We start from the raw sequence: 15497 nt of genomic DNA, 5'->3' as shown, positions 1-15497 counted from the left end.
CTCTACGAGCCATAGCATCTATGCACCATGAAATATCAGGAGGAACCAGGCAATACCTCATTGAGTCCTTGCCTGAGGAGGATGCAAAAAAAGGGTGGACTCTCATACCTGAGGTGAAAGACTGGCGGAATCACTGGTGTAAAGATTTTCCCATAATGATAAGAAACTTAACACCCACAGAGATCAGAATTGATCGTCACCAGAAGATTGGTGTGATTCACTTGTTGGACCAAGTCTCTTCAGTAATGTCTGTAAAGGCAGAACAGGGAGGTGATCATGAAGGACCTATAGTTTTTGAACTGGAAGATTCTCCTCTACCACCAAAGTGGAGAGATAGCCTCCGATCCAAATTAGCTACTCGAGAGAAAGTTTTCTCCAGGAAAGAAATGGATGTGGGATGTGCAAAGAGTGCCACACATGCTATCAGACTTTCTGACCCAGCTCCTTTCAGAGAAAGATCAAGGAGAATACCCCCTCGAGATGTGGAAGATGTCCGGGATATACTCAAACAGATGGAAGAATCTGGCATTATTAAAGAGTCCAGAAGTCCATATGCCTCACCCATAGTGGTAGTTAGGAAAAAGAATGGCACAGTCCGGCTTTGCATAGACTATCGGACTTTAAACAAAAGGACTGTGCCAGATCAATATACTCTGCCACGGATAGAAGATCTGCTAGATGCCCTTTCTGGAAGCCAGTGGTTCAGCGTCCTGGACTTGAGGTCTGGGTATTATCAGGTACCCATGAAGAAGGAGGATCAGGAAAAGACAGCTTTCATCTGTCCCTTGGGATTCTACGAGTTTACCAGGATGCCCCAAGGGGTCACTGGAGCTCCCGCCACCTTTCAAAGGCTGATGGAGAAGACTGTGGGGGATATGAATCCCAAAGAGTGCCTAGTCTATCTTGATGACCTCATAGTGTTTGGAAGGACACCAGAAGAGCACGAACAGCGATTGCTGAAGGTGTTGGATCGACTCCAAGCAGAGGGTCTGAAATTATCAATAGACAAATGTCGATTTGCCCAGAACTCTGTTACATATGTAGGTCACATTGTTTCCGCACAAGGTGTGACAACTGACCCGACCAAAATTGAAGCGGTGATGAACTGGCCCAGGCCAGATAACATCAGTGAGCTGCGCTCATTTCTTGGATTCTGCGGTTACTACCGGAGGTTTGTGAAAGACTATTCAAAGATTGCTCGAGAGCTACACAACCTGTTAAAGACTACCTCAGCTATAGAGGGTGTTAAGGCGCCAAGTCCTAAAGACTCCTTCGGAAAGAAATGGACCTCAGGATGCGAAGAAGCCTTCTTAATCTTGAAGAAAAGACTCACAGAAGCTCCTGTATTGGCATATTCAGATCCCGAGAAACCATATGTGCTCCATGTTGATGCCAGTATGGAAGGCCTAGGGGCCGTATTGCATCAGAGCTACCCAGAAGGGTTAAGACCAGTGGCCTACATAAGTAGAAGTCTAACTGGTGCAGAGAAAAACTATCCGGTCCATAAGCTAGAATTCTTGGCGCTCAAGTGGGCAATTGTGGACAAGTTACATGACTATTTATATGGAGCAACATTCGAGGTAAGGACGGATAACAATCCGCTTACTTATATTCAAACAACAGCAAAGCTGGATGCCACAGGGCATAGGTGGCTGGCAGCATTGTCAAACTATAGTTTCAGCCTTAAATACAAGCCAGGCCCTAAGAATGTCAGTGCGGATGCTCTGTCCCGCAGACCTGGACTTCCTCCTCATGAAGAAAAGGAGGAATGGGAAGAAATCCCTGTGCCTGGGGTAGGAGCCCTGTGCCAAACATATGTAGTGGCTGAGAGGCAGGATGAGTTCTCTGAACTCAGAGGAATAGACTCCATATGTCACTCCCCAGAAGCCGTACCAGAGGTATTCTGTGCTCCAGCAATGCTCCAACAGTGGTCTCACATAACCAATGAAGACAAGAAGAAAGCCCAGTCACAGGACTGGTATATAGGTACAGTCCTCAAGGCAATGAGAGCCAAGAACCCTAAATTACTGAGCTCCCTTCCCATTGGACAAAGAGATTTGTACCGGAGAGAATGGAGTAAACTACATCTAGAAGATGGAATCCTTTATAGAGTTATAAAATACCATGACCACCCTGGTCGAAAGCAGCTAGTGTTACCTCATAGATATCGGGGAATGGTCCTGAGAGCTCTCCATGATCAACATGGGCATCTTGGGGTAGACAAGACCTATGGCCTGGTACAAGACCGGTTCTATTGGCCTCGCATGAGAGAACATGTTGAACATTATGTGAAGACCTGCAGAAGATGTATTCAGAGAAAGACTCTGGCTGTGAGAGCTGCCCCTATGGGCCACCTGAGAAGTACAGGACCCCTGGATCTTGTGTGCATGGACTATCTATGTATTGAGAATGATACTACCGGAATTGGGAATGTTCTGGTAGTAACAGACCATTTCACCAGATACGCTCAGGCTTTTCCCACTAAAGACCAGAAGGCTGTGACCGTAGCCAAGGTCCTCTGGCAGAAATATTTTATGCACTACGGTCTGCCCAATCGAATACATTCTGATCAAGGTAGAGACTTTGAGAGTAAGCTGATCAAAGAACTGCTGGATATGTTGCAGGTTCACAAGTCCAGAACAACACCCTACCACCCTGAGGGTGATGCCCAGCCTGAGCGTTTTAATAGGACACTCCTAGACATGCTCGGGACTCTGAAACAAGTAGAGAAGCGGTCCTGGAGTAAGCATGTAGAAGCCATGGTCCACGCATATAATTGCACAAGGCATGAGTCTACAGGATTCTCACCCTATTTCCTAATGTTTGGAAGGGAAGCCAGACTACCGATAGATGTCCGGTTGGGGGTGTCCCCAGATGGGACAAAGTCAGACTCTCACTTCCAGTATGTGAGGACCCTCAGACAAAACCTTCACAGTGCCTACGAGTTGGCCACTCAAGCTGCGGCAAAAATGGAGGAACGCAACAAAAGAAGATACGATACCAAAGTGAAGCATCAGGAAGTCCAAGCGGGAGATAAGGTTCTCCTCCGGAATCTAGGGGTACCTGGGAAACACAAATTAGCAGACAGATGGAAGGATACCCTATTTGAAGTTGTGTCTAAGCTAAAGGGGCTGCCAGTGTATAATATAAAAGGCCCAGAAGGCCGGATCAAAGCTTGGCATAGGAACCATCTACTACCAATAGCCTATATCGATGAAGAGGAAGGGAGTAGTAGTGAATGGGATAAAAGCACAACGGAGAGTCCTGAAAATGAGGCAGTAGAGACCCCAGAAGCTCTTAGTGCTGATGATCAATGGTGGTCTCCTCCTGCTGAGGAAACACAGCACTTTCCTTCCTCTCCTCCCTTAGCCTCCTCTACATTGAATCCCAACAGCCCCAACTTTGTGCCTGGGACCCCAAAAGGAGACTCTTGTATCATGGGAAAGCCAGGGTCTCAAGCATCTGGTGACCTCCCCACCCAAGTGGCCAGAGCTGAAGATTCCCAGGAACATTCTGGACTTCCTCAGAGAGAACAGAGACTGGGTACTAGAATACGACAGCCTCCCAGGGTTCTTACTTACGATCAAGTCGGAGAACCCAGTTATGTACATATGCCCCAGGTACAATCTAAAATGGTTGATTTACTGTATGCGGTTGCGGACATTATGAATGTTGGAACCTCTCTGTACTAGAATAAACTGTAAGATAGTTAACATTTGTTTATAGGACTGTTAGTGCATTTATTATTATTTATATGTTTTGTTTTTTTCAATTTACCTCTTGGTGGAACCTTGCCAGTGGAAGGCAAGGATTTTACAAGGGGGAGAATGTAGCCCTTCCTGTTGAACATTTGCACCTGTATACATTCTGCAGGAGAAGTTGCCTAGGCAACTATTAGACTGGTTGGTCATGTGATCAAGTGAAACTGAAAGAAGAGTGTAAGACACAGGAGGAAGCAGACATGTCAGAGCAGTGAAGGTGTGTGTGAGGCCTGGCTGTGTGAGAGCTGCAGACTTCATCTTGTAAAGTAACAGCATTCCTCTGCTGATTTAGTGTATGCTGCCAGCTGCAGTCTGTCCCTGTTAGAGAGCTGTGGAGAAGAATGCAGACAAAGTAAATGACTGGCAGACCTTGGAGTTTTCTTTCAGCCTGTGCAGAATCCTGTCAGTGGTAAGAAGTATCCTCTCTCCTTGTCATACTGACAGGGCATTCTGTCCATCACATAAACTTATAAACAGCTCTTCCTGTGGATTGCAGTTTCCTATGAGCTGCAACTGTTTAAATGCATGTGGATTACCTTAAAGGGCCCCAACATTTATGTGCACCAACTGGTACCCATCAGCCATTAGGGTGAAGCCTGAGGGTGGGTTCGCAGGTGGTTTGGGAGGGTGCTGGGCCTGGTTAGAGAGAGTCGGTGTGTTAGTTAGCCACTGTATTTCTTGCCTTATTTTTATTTACCATAATCCTTTAATACATGTTCATACTGTTTTACTGTTATTACTGTGTGTGTTGTAGTTATTTATTATGTTCCTGTCTGGGAAACCCATTCTTGCCCTGGATGCCCAGTCAGGTGGAGGCACTGCCACAGTCATGTACCCCAACTCCCAGGTAGCGGAGACTCAGGATCAGCCTGCAGAGCACATGGAGGTAGCTGGGGTAAAGACCCACAGGGGTAATTGTGAGCCTAGGCCAAACCCCGTTACACATATATATATACAGTATGTATTTATATATACACACATACATATTTAGACATTTATATGTATATATCTCTATGTTAAAGCCCTTTGCCTGCCTTTTTTCTCTCTGAGACCGTCCCTTCTATTTACTTCATGTTTATGTTGTGCTGCAGACAATTTTGATTACTTTGGTGTCAGATATATCAGTGTAAAAGAGCAACACACAAATATCTGTGCAAATCCAGATCTAACAAAAGGACCCAAAATATAGCTGTTTTTGTGCTGCTTGTCCTGAATTAGACACAGAAGGACCCCAGATATAGGTGCCCTCTGTGCTGCTTGTCCTGAATTACAAATAAAGAGTCCAAAATGTAGCTGCATTCATTGCTTTTCATTGTTTTTGCTTTCCCTGAATTAGATGCTTCTTTTCTTGTATTCATGTTTTGTAATAATAATTTTTATTGCATTACTTTATTGATTATTATTATGAATGTAAACTGATTAATTTTCAGTTATAAGTACTGTTTTGCTCCTATATACCAATCTTTCAATCCATTTTTTGTCCAATAGACTTTGTATATTTGGTGGTGGGGGCCACTAAAAATACCTGGTCAGGTAACATAGGCAGCATCGCAGAGCTTATTAATAATTATTTACAAAAGAACTCACACTATCCTCAAGGCGCTGTTATTTCCATTTCTTTATATATATATATATATATATATATATATATATATATATATATATATATACTGCAGACAATTTAGATTACTTTGGTGTCAGATATATCAGTGTAAAAGAGCAACACACAAATATCTTTGCAAATCCAGATCTATGTGTGGTGCACTTAATTTTATACTGACATATTTGGTGCTGAAATTAGTCAAATGCCTAAATGTTGCCCAAGCTTCATATTCATGTGGTAAGGATAAGAAATCTGATTTTCCATGTAAATAAGATCAATATTATCCATTAAACAAGTGTCTAATAGTGTCTAACTCAATCACTTTTGTTTGAAATGTTTGTGGTATAGAATATAATTGTGCCAAAAAAATCTTATCTATTGGCCAGCACTTAGGGCTCGATTTGTCAAGCCCTTCGCCTCGCTACGACTGCAGGTATTCACAAGAGAACCAGCAGTCAGTATTTATCAAGCAGTGGTCACCAGACCGCTGCTTCCCTAACTCTTCTCCACCTCGTAGGTCTCATCTGACCATGGAGATTGACAGTTTTCCTGCCCGTGCGTGATTGGCTGTTCGCGGACAGCTGGTGGCGTTGCACAACAACGCAAAATAGTGCTCTTGTGCAATGCTGAATTCCGCCAACGGAATTCTGCCCACCAGAGGCGAGCTGCGGCGGACAGTGGCAAATATGTATGCCCCTTTTGCCGACGCTAGTTAAATCGAGACCTTAGTGATATACTGGTAGATAACACTGTACATTTTTGTGCACACCTGCTATAGAGTGATAAGCAGGGATAGGCACGAGCCAAGGCTGTGGCGGACATTTTCTAAAGTAAAGACCTTTAGTGAAGGACACCAAGGTACATTTACAATTAAAACTATTTTTTTATAGTGCTGAATTTTATTATACTGATGCAGATACCACTGATCCTATAACCAGCCCTTGTCTGGCTATACGCATGTGCCAGTGCCACTACTGTGTCTTTGTATAGAGCTGGGTGTTATTATACAGATGCAGAAGATACACATCCAGTATTTCACTCAGGCTTTATTTATTCCATAACGTATCACCCAATATTGCTAGCAGTCTCTTGACAAGCCACTAATTTTATTCACACTAAATATTTTCCCTTTCCTATTATTTAATTAGAAAGAAAAGATATCCTAAGGTTATGATTCACAACCTTACTATATCTTTTCTTTATATTTAAATACTACTTATAATAAACCTCAGGTGCTGGTTAAAGTGCTTTACCTTTGCATATAAAGCTCCAGGGACACAGTGGCAGCTTGCTTCTTGAATCTTCCCTCTCTCTCTGTCTCACTCAGAGTCATTTTCTGGTACTAAGCGGCATGTGGGAGTGGCCACAACCCTGCGAAACGTGGCGCAGCGTGTGTTAAGGAGGAGTCAGGACCAGTATTCATCTGTCTTACTCCCTCCCCACAGCAAAATGGGCGGCGGACACTGCGAGGGCCAGTCATGGACACCAGTGTCCATGTACAGACACCTTGCCTATCCCTGGTGATAAGGGGCCTTGTCAAGTGGTACTTATCTACAACTTACACATCTGTGAACCCCTGAAAATCCAAAACGCTTATTATATATTGTAATAATGCCCAGCCTGGTTTATATCAGAATAATTAGCACATTTTGATTTATTTTTTTGCAGAAAGATTAAAGTGGCAGTCTACATAAAAAAGTATATTGTTTAAAAAGATAGATAATGCCTTTATTAGCCGTAGCTCATTGGCTCTCACCCAGAAAAAAAAGTGAGGGGGAGGGAATACACAAAAATAAGACCCCTTAAAGTATAGCATTTACTCACAGATTAAATATAAACAACACTAATGCTGAGGGCATATATATATATATATACACAGTATATTTGTTTTTTTTAAACTACAGCAGACACAACCAAATGCATTTTTATGAAAATTAAAGGGACATTCTGGTGAAAATTTAAATGCACATAGATGAATTACATCTCTAAATAGAAAAATATTTCCAATATACTGTACATGTATTTACAAAAATGTTTCTATTAAAAGTTATAACTGTTTTAGTGTTAATATTTTTTCTATGCACGTGCATGTGAAGCATAACTAGATATTCTCAGTGCACACCAGCATTTTATGTGCTACAGCTGCTCAGAGTGCCAGTGGGGTTTGTATCATGTCAACAATTAACAAATGAAACCATTACCAGATGATAGAAGAACCTTAGGCTTTCTGAGCAAGTGCTGTATTTAAAATGCTGGTGCACGGTGCATACTTAGATACACATTTGAAACAGCTATAGCTTTTATTATAAGCATATTTGCTAATACATGTATATTACAAAAATGCTTCTATTCAAATCTGAAATGTATCCATGTGTATTCCAGTTGTGTCCCTTTAACTTGATATTATATGTTTTACTTGATCTAATGTATTTTGACCGTCTGAGATTATACAATTTATTATTTTATAGATATTTCAGAAAAACGGACTAATATACAGTATATACAAACATATACATATTTAGACATGTGTATGATGTTGATGTATATGTATGTTAACCCCTTAAGGACCAAGGACGTACGCCGTACATCCTAAAAATAAATACAGTTAATGACTGAGGACGTATGGCGTACGTCCTTGGTCTTGGAAAGCGGTGGAAGCGATCCTGATCACTTCCAGCCGCTTTCCGGTTATTGCAGTGATGCCTCGATATCGAGGCATCCTGCAATAACCCCCCTTGGCCATCCGATGCAGAGAAAGCCACTCTGTGGCCGTCCCTGCACCGGACATCGATGGCCGATATCGTTGGTGGGTGGGAGCTAGTCTCGGAGGCGGGTGGGCGGCCATCAATGGGCCGTGTGATGTGGAGGGAGGCAGAATCGTGGGTGGGATTGCCAGGGGATGGATATGCGCACGTGCACAGGGGTCGGGCGAGTGCACGGGTAGGGAGCGGGTGGGAACCGCTACACTACAGAAAAATATTGTAAAAAAAAGTGGCAGAGAGGGGGGCTACAAAAATAAAATTAAAATTATGTAAGGGATCTGGGAGGGGCTGGGGGGTTGGTCTTTGAGGGCACAAGCTACACTACAGAAAAAATATGAAAAATATTAAAAAATATATATTTCTCTTGCAAGGTGTATCCAGTCCACGGATTCATCCTTACTTGTGGGATATTCTCATTCCCTACAGGAAGTGGCAAAGAGAGCACACAGCAGAGCTGTCCATATAGCTCCCCCTCTAGCTCCGCCCCCCAGTCATTCTCTTTGCCGCTCTAACAGATAGGGCATCTCCACGGGAGGGTAAAGTGAATGTGGTGTTAGATTTGTAGTTTTATATCTTCAATCAAAAGTTTGTTATTTTTAAATAGTACCGGTTTGTGCTATTTACTCTCTGGCAGAAATGTGATGAAGAATTCTGCTGAGAGGAAAATGATTTTAGCATGTTGTAACTAAAATCCATTGCTGTTCCCACACAGGACTGAGGAGTACCAGAAAACTTCAGTTGGGGGGAACAGTTTGCAGGCTTAACTGCTTTGAGGTATGTTTCAGTCATCTTTTTTCTAGTCAAGACAAGATAATGCTAGAAGACTGACAAGAATCCCCATGTGGAAAGGGTAAGCCATGTTCTGAGACTTAGTATAGAACTGGAGGCTTATTTAAGAGGGCTCAATAGACTGGTTATCATTTTTGCAGGGCAATCGATTATTTTAATTCACAAAATACTCATTATTGACACTTTTAAAGCACTTTTGGGGTGTTTATTCAGGGTTTTATTCCACATGGCATTATTTTTAGTCACCTAAATTGGGTGCTGAAGGCCCCACAGCTGTGGAGTGGGAGGGGCCTAATTTCGCGCCTCAGTTGCACAGTTTATTCTGACAGATTTCTTTGCATGCTGCTTCACATGGGTCCAGAGACTGCTTGAGGACTTCTAGAGGCTTGCTTTTCTCAAATCCAATCCTTAAGGGAAGGTAGGTCCACAGCAGACTGCTGTGGCAAGGTGCTGTAGTTTATTAACCGGTTGTTTGCTTTAGGCGGCTCCGGTTTGGGCATTAAAGGGTTAATCAGGCTGAAACTTGCTGTGAAATCATATCGAAGCTTTAGGCACATACTGTAAAAATTTCAAGAGATTTGGTTCATTTTTCATCGTTTTGTAAAATTGTGTGCGCTTTTATTTTCTTAAAGGCACAGTACCATTTATTGCAAATTGTGTTTTTTTACTTGATAAAGTGTTTTTCCAAGCCTGCTTGTGTATAATACTAATCTGTTAAACATGTCTGACACTAAGGAAAAGCCTTGCTCTATGTGTTCAGAAGCCATGGTGGAACCCCCACTCAAAATGTGTCCCAAGTGCACTAATGTGTCTATACACTTTAAAGATCATATTGTGTCACTTAAAAATATAGCCCTAGATGATTCTTTGACTGAAGGTAATGAGGATAGTCCGCCTTCCTCTCCCCATGTGTCATCACCAGTTACGCCCGCTCAAGCGATACCTAGTACCTCTAGTGCATTGGCACCTATTACATTGCAACAACTAGCGGCAGTCATGGATAATTCCCTTGCGGCCTTCCTATCCAAACTGCCAGTTTTCCCTAAAAAGCGCGATAGCTCTGTCTTGAGAACAGATGAGGAGCAGTCGGAAGCTTTGGGAGGTTTATCTGATGTACCCTCACAACACTCTGAAGTAGGGGCGAGGGATGTAATGTCTGAGGGAGAAATTTCTGACTCAGGAAAAGTTTCTCAGCGGGCAGAATCAGATTCACTAGCGTTTAAATTTAAATTGGAACACCTCCGAGTACTGCTTAGGGAGGTTTTATCTACTCTGGATGATTGTGACCCTATGGTGGTCCCAGAGAAATTGTGTAAAATGGACAAATATCTAGAAGTTCCTGTATACACTGATGTGTTTCCGATCCCTAAGAGGGTGGCAGATATTGTTCCTAGGGAGTGGGAGAGACCAGGTGTACCTTTTGTCCCCCCCCCCTATCTTTAAGAAAATGTTCCCCATAACTGATCCCAGGCGGGACGCGTGGCAGACGGTCCCTAAGGTAGAGGGGGCAGTTTCAAAACTAGCCAAGCGCACAACCATACCAATTGAAGACAGTTGTGCTTTCAAAGATCCTATGGATAAAAAATTAGAAGGTTTACTAAAGAAAATATTTGTTCAACAAGGTTTCCTTCTCCAACCTATTGCCTGCATTATTCCTGTAACTACTCTAGTGGCTTTTTGGTTTGAGGCGCTGGAGGAGTCGCTCCAGAGGGAGACTTCATATGAAGTCATGGATAGAATTAATGCTTTAAAGCTGGCTAATTCTTTTATCACAGATGCCGCATTGCAATTAGCTAAGTTAGCGCCGAAAAATTCTGGTTTTGCCATCATGGTGCGCAGAGCGCTTTGGCTCAAGTCATGGTCGGCCGACGTGTCGTCCAAAACAAAATTACTAAATATTCCTTTCAAGGGAAAGACCCTTTTCGGGCCCGAGTTGAAGGAGATTATTTCGGATATCACTGGGGGAAAGGGCCATGCCCTCCCGCAAGATAGGCCTTTTAAGGCTAAAAACAAGGCTAATTTTCGTTCCTTTCGCAACTTCAGGAGCGGCCCTGCTTCAACCTCTGCAACCGCAAAGCAAGAGGGTAACGCTTCTCAGCCCAAGGCAACCTGGAAGCCTTTGCAGGGCTGGAACAAGGGTAAACAGGCCAAAAAGCCTGCGGCTGCTACTAAGACAGCATGAAGGGGTAGCCCCCGATCCGGGACCGGATCTGGTAGGGGGCAGACTCTCTCTCTTTGCTCAGGCTTGGGCAAGAGATGTTCCCGATCCCTGGGCATTAGAGATAGTTGCTCAGGGATATCTTCTAGAATTCAAGGACTCTCCTCCAAGGGGAAGGTTCCACATTTCTCGTCTGTCTACAGACCAGACAAAGAAAGAGGCATTCTTACGCTGTGTAGAAGATCTACTCAAGATGGGAGTGAAATACTCAGTTCCAATTACAGAACAAGGACTGGGTTTTTACTCAAACCTGTTTGTGGTTCCCAAAAAGGAAGGAACTTTCAGGCCAATCCTGGATCTAAAAATTCTAAACAAATTCCTCAGAGTTCCATCTTTCAAAATGGAGACCATTCGGACAATCTTACCGATGATCCAGGAAGGTCAATATATGACTACCGTGGATCTAAAGGATGCGTACCTTCATATTCCTATCCACAAAGATCACCATCAGTTCCTAAGGTTCGCCTTTCTGGACAAGCATTACCAGTTCGTGGCCCTTCCCTTCGGGTTGGCCACCGCTCCCAGAATTTTCACAAAGGTGCTAGGGTCCCTTCTAGTGGTACTAAGACCGCGGGGCATTGCAGTAGCACCTTATCTGGACGAAATCTTAATACAGGCGTCGTCTTTTCCCAGAGCCAAGGCTCATACGGAGATTGTTCTAGCCTTTCTAAGGTCTCACGGGTGGAAGGTGAACACCGAAAAAAGTTCTCTGTCCCCGCTTACAAGGGTTCCCTTCCTGGGAAAATTAATAGACTCGGTAGAAATGAAAATATTTCTGACGGAGGTCAGAAGGTTAAAGCTTTTAACCACCTGCCGAGCTCTTCATTCCATTCTTCGGCCATCTGTAGCTCAGTGCATGGAGGTAATCGGATTAATGGTAGCAGCAATGGACGTAGTCCCTTTTGCTCCAATTCATCTCAGGCCACTGCAATTGTGCATGCTCAAACAGTGGAATGGGGATTATGCAGATTTGTCTCCTCAAATCCAACTGAACCAGAAAACCAGAGATTCTCTTCTCTGGTGGTTGTCTCAGGATCACCTGTCTCAGGGTATGTGCTTCCGCAGACCGGAGTGGATCATTGTAACGACCGACGCCAGTCTGTTAGGCTGGGGCGTGGTCTGGGACTCCCTGAAAGCTCAGGGCCTTTGGTCTCGGAAAGAGTCTCTTCTCCTGATAAACATTTTGGAACTGAGAGCGATATTCAACACGCTCCAGGCTTGGCCTCAGCTAGCGGCGGCCAAATTCATTCGGACAACATCACGACTGTAGCATACATCAATCATCAGGGAGGAACAAAGAGTTCCTGAAGGAAGTAACCAAAATAATCAGGTGGGTGGAGGATCACTCTTGCCATCTATCTGCAATTCACATCCCAGGAGTAGACAACTGGGAAGCGGATTTCCTAAGTCGTCAGACTTTTCACCCGGGGAGTGGGAACTCCACCGGGAGGTTTTTGCTCAGCTGACCCAGCTAAGGGGCATTCCAGAGTTGGATCTGATGGCGTCCCGTCAGAACAACAAACTCCCTCTTTACGGATCCAGGTCCAGGGACCCCAAGGCGGCATTGATAGATGCTCTAGTAGCGCCTTGGTCCTTCAGTCTAGCTTATGTCTTTCCACCGTTTCCCCTTCTACCTCGGCTGGTAGCCAGAATCAAACAGGAGAAGGCTTCTGTAATTCTGATAGCGCCTGCGTGGCCACGCAGGACTTGGTATGCAGACCTAGTGGACATGTGATCTGTCCCACCATGGACACTGCCAATGAGGCAGGATCTTCTAATAGAGGGTCCTTTCAAGCATCCAAATCTAGTTTCTCTGCAGCTGACTGCTTGGAGATTGAACGCTTAATTCTATCCAAGCGTGGGTTCTCTGAATCAGTCATAGATACTCTGATCCAAGCTAGAAAGCCTGTCACCAGGAAAATTTACCATAAGATATGGCGGAAATATCTTTTTTGGTGTGAATCCAAGGGTTACTCGTGGAGTAAGATTAGGATTCCAAGGATATTGTCTTTTCTCCAAGAAGGATTGGAGAAAGGTTTGTCAGCCAGTTCCTTAAAGGGACAGATATCCGCTCTGTCTATCCTTTTACATAAGCGTCTGGCAGAAGTACCAGACGTTCAAGCGTTTGCACAGGCTTTAGTCAGAATCAAGCCTGTCTATAGACCTGTGGCTCCTCCATGGAGTCTAAATTTAGTTCTTTCAGTTCTTCAAGGGGTTCCGTTTGAACCTTTACATTCCATAGATATTAAGTTATTATCTTGGAAAGTTTTGTTTTTGGTAGCTATATCTTCTGCTCGAAGAGTTTCAGAATTGTCTGCTTTGCAGTGTAATTCACCCTATCTAGTGTTCCATGCAGATAAGGTAGTTTTGCGTACCAAACCTGGTTTTCTTCCTAAAGTTGTTTCTAATAGAATATTAACCAGGAAATCATTGTTCCTTCCCTGTGTCCTAATCCAGTTTCTAAGAAGGAACGGCTATTACACAATCTTGATGTGGTTCGTGCTTTGAAATTCTATTTACAAGCAACTAAAGATTTCAGACAAACATCATCCTTGTTTGTCGTTTATTCTGGTAAGAGGAGAGGTCAGAAAGTGACTGCTACCTCTCTTTCCTTCTGGCTGAAAAGCATCATACGATTGGCTTATGAGACTGCTGGGCAGCAGCCTCCTTAACGAATTACAGCTCATTCCACCAGAGCTGTGGCTTACACATGGGCTTTCAAGAATGAGGCTTCTGTTGAACAGATTTGTAAGGCAGCGACTTGGTCTTCACTGCATACTTTTGCCAAATTTTACAAATTCGATACTTTTGCTTCTTCGGAGGCTATTTTTGGGAGAAAGGTTTTGCAAGCAGTGGTGCCTTCCGTTTAGGTTACCTGTCTTGTTCCCTCCCTTCATCCGTGTCCTAAAGCTTTGGTATTGGTATCCCACAAGTAAGGATGAATCCGTGGACTGGATACACCTTGCAAGAGAAAACAGAATTTATGCTTACCTGATAAATTACTTTCTCTTGCGGTGTATCCAGTCCATGGCCCGCCCTGGCAATTAAGTCAGGTTAAAATTTCTTGTTTAAACTACAGTCACCATTGCACCCTATGGTTTCTCCTTTTTCTCCTAACCGTCGGTCGAATGACTGGGGGGCGGAGCTAGAGGGGGAGCTATATGGACAGCTCTGCTGTGTGCTCTCTTTGCCACTTCCTGTAGGGAATGAGAATTTCTCACAAGTAAGGATGAATCCGTGGACTGGATACACCGCAAGAGAAAGTAATTTATCAGGTAAGCATAAATTCTGTTTTTACTGTAAACTGGGCACTGGCAGACAGCTGCCAGTACCCAAGATGGCTACCAATAAGTTAGAGGGGGAGGGTTAGAGAGCTGTTTGGGGGGATCAGGGAGGTTGGGGGGATCCTACAGAGCAGCATATGTAAATATGCCAATTTTTTTTTAAAAAAAATATATATATATATATATATATATATATATATCAAAGATAGCTTTTATTTTAGTACTGGCAGACTTTCTGCCAGTACTTAACATGGCAGGGACAATTTGTGGGGTGGGGGAGGGAAGAGAGCTGTTTGGGAGGGATCAGGGGGTGTAATGTGTCAGGTGGGAGGCTGATCTCTACACTAAAGCTAAAATTAACCCTGCAAGCTCCCTACATGCTACCTAATTAACCCCTCCACTACTAGCCATAATACATGTGTAATGCGCAGCGACATTTAGCCGCCTTCTAATTACCAAAAAGCAACACCAAAGCCATATATGTCTGCTATTTCTCAACAAAGGGGATCCCAGAGAAGCATTTACAACCATTTGTGCCATAATTGCACAAGCTGTTTGTAAATAATTTCAGTGAGAAACCTAAACTTTGTGAAAAAGTTTGTAAAAAAGCGAAGATTTTTTTTTATTTGATCGCATTTGGCGGTGAAATGGTGGCTAGGGTTGCCAGTAGTCTTCCACAAAAATACCGGACACTCTGCCAGTCACTGGGCACAATCCCCCCCCCCCCCCAAAAAAAAGCTCTACCATATCCCTTACTCTTGATCCTGCCATCTATATTTATTCAAAAGTGAGCAGTCATTCTACCCCTTGGCTACCAGTAACAAACAAATAAATAATTTTACCAGTGACTGACATGAACACATGCAAACAGAATTGATTTGACCCCCTTGACTGCCCCTCACTTCTAACGGAAATATTTTTCTGTTGCCAATTATTGACAGACATAAATGAGCTTCCAAAGTGATCAAGAAATCACTGAGTAAAATGTTGTGGGGTGAGAGTTCTAGATTCTGAAGTATACCCTTCAGCCTCTCAGAGTCATTGGGAAGGCAAAATAGTTAAATTTCATGAAAAATCTGT

This window comes from Bombina bombina, chromosome 8 (genome assembly GCF_027579735.1).
Source record: "Bombina bombina isolate aBomBom1 chromosome 8, aBomBom1.pri, whole genome shotgun sequence".
Classification (NCBI taxonomy): domain Eukaryota; kingdom Metazoa; phylum Chordata; class Amphibia; order Anura; family Bombinatoridae; genus Bombina; species Bombina bombina.
Note: the sequence above shows the minus strand (reverse complement) of the source record.